The 2,371-nt window shown below is 46.1% G+C and overlaps 1 protein-coding gene across 1 annotated transcript in view; it reads left to right on the forward strand.

Moving 5' to 3' along the window:
- The window catches only part of LOC119585640 (EH domain-binding protein 1-like), a gene marked incomplete in the record, with an annotated part of 320,960 nt that overhangs the window by 317,537 nt on the left and 1,052 nt on the right, over positions 1–2,371 (forward strand). Inside the window, 1 exon segment of the mRNA XM_037934314.1 lies at positions 1–2,371.

Genomic DNA, 2,371 nt, shown 5'->3' on the forward strand with positions numbered 1-2,371 from the left:
CAAGGCCGCCCGAACCTCCTCCGTCAACTCAACTGCCGCCCACAATATCTTCGTGGGTGAATCACAGCGTCGACTCCGCCATGTGGATCGAAGAATGTCGCCCGCGTCGTCTGAAGGAGCGACTTGTTTGAAGGAGCCAAATTCGAAACATATTCGGTATAGATTTGGTCGTTGCTTCGATGTAATGCAAACTGATCTCTATATGCCTATTTTGATCTCGCAAAGATATAGTCTGGATTTCTTATTCTGTTTTCCAAAGTTCGAAAAGACGTCACATTCGGATAAAGCTGGACTAGGCCAAGTCAGGAATGTGAGAAACGGACAAAGGCAAATGGGTCGTTCTTCCCACGTGCGGTCTCTGGTCGCGTGGTCACCTGCTGATATTATCATATTCCCGCATCCCATGTCAAATACTTAAGTTATCGTAAATTGACTTTTATCAGATTCCCCTTATTGATTTAGGCGACTCTGTAGCATTCGGGATCGCAGTACCATAAGTACTGGCACCTGTTCCTGACTTAACGTTACGTATACTACTGCATTGTCCATTCGTGCTGCTGTGACAGACGGAGCCGCTTGGCGCCCCTCCCAGTAGAACGTCCTTGTCAAAAGTGTTCTAGGAAATCCATGTGGCTGAGACGGCAAGGTCTTATCAGAAGCAAAACTTTCTTGTAATTAAAATTGCTTGTGATTGGATTAATATTATATCAGAACAAGAGACTGTGTAATTGCAGGAATGTCCTTGTGATACAATGTTGGACAGTAACTAGCTGGCGTCGGAAACGTGAAACGATGAATTGGTGTCCTCCGCAGTCGGCTAAACTGGAAGGACAAGTTGCCTCGTCAAGCAAGTGGCCGGGACGTTATAGCAAAATCCTAAGAAGTCGATCATACCCAGGCCGTGTTGGCCCATCGCCAGAGGCGGTCGCAAGGAAGCCTCAGCCCTCAAGGCGCAGAAGAGCTCCCTCGCAGGGCCTGTCGGACACGTCCGCGGCGGCTGCAGCGCCAGCCTCTCCAAAGAGCCGTTGAAGCGAGCAAGTTGATGTTGACTCTACAGCTTTTGTATTCTGAGTCGTGGTGGGGCGAGAGACTGAGTGAGTGCGTTCGTATGGTGTGGCATAAATAAAAGCAGAAGCAATGGGACAAAATGTGATGTCGAAACTCGAGTTTCATGGAGTCAGTTTTGATTTACATAGCTTTAGTTTGTTTACATGTTAAGTGATTTCTTGATATTTCCTAGGTTTTTACGGTACCAAATGTAGGTCGCGTACGTGCCATGGATTTTAGTTCTAGTAGCCTTATTTGCGCCGCAAGTTGCTTTAAACTTAAACTCGCAAGCCACCAGGGCAGCAACCTGCCAAAGACTCGACGGTCTGCGCCTTTCACAGACTCTAGTTTTATTCTTGATTATCTGATTACGTAGGTTGACTACCACTACTTAACGATGCTGTACTTAACACCAGGTGATTCCTTACTGGAGCTGCGGTGACAGCAACGAGCATTTCGCTGCTCCATCGCCTGAGGAGCGAGTCGCCCGCCAGAGTTAGACCGATTTTCCTTTCATTTCCGTTGCTGATTTTGGTTTCTTCGTTTTAACTGGCAACTGTCTCGTCTTGTACTGAAACAAATCGAATGAGTGATAGTTATTATTAAAATAACTATATGTTAAATATTTTAATGATTCGTATGCTTTGATGATTCCTGTATTGAAATTACCAGCGAATAACATATTACTTGATGGGACTTACATCACTGCCAACAAGACGCGACGCCTTACCGCCTCCTGAGCTGAAAGGGCAACTTGTTGAGCCGCCGACGATGAGACAGGGTTTTCGTAGAGGAAGCGGAGATGGCCATCGTTAAACTTAAGAAAATCTTTTTGCATTTATTGTCTGTTAGTCACTTTTATTTACCGGCCAGTTGTTTACTTACGAAAACAAAAATATTCAAACCAACAATACTCTGCAAATTTGAGAATATAATGCTTTCTAAGTCGACCGAATATTAACAAAGAACAACTTCTGCCCTCTTCCTTAGGGGAAGAAACAGAACCGGTTTAACACGCAAGGAATATCCTAATAACAATTTACTCAAAAGTTGCAAAAGTTGCAAGATTGCCCAGAGGTTCAGAGAGTTAGCTTAATGCCGTAAGAGTGAGTGAAAGCAGGTCACCTGGGACAGGCGAAGAAACGACCCTGACGAGGGGAGTGCCAGCTGCCCCCGAGCGGACCTCGCGCCACCCGACGCCGGGCGCGGAGGTCGAGCAGACACCCATGATCACATTACTAGAGCCGCGAGAAACACCCCTGTAAGTAAGTTTTCAGCTTCACTCTAAACCATTTGTGATAACCCTGCTGTTTCGACGAAAAGC

The sequence above is a fragment of the Penaeus monodon genome, chromosome 20 (genome assembly GCF_015228065.2).
Source record: "Penaeus monodon isolate SGIC_2016 chromosome 20, NSTDA_Pmon_1, whole genome shotgun sequence".
Lineage (NCBI taxonomy): Eukaryota > Metazoa > Arthropoda > Malacostraca > Decapoda > Penaeidae > Penaeus > Penaeus monodon.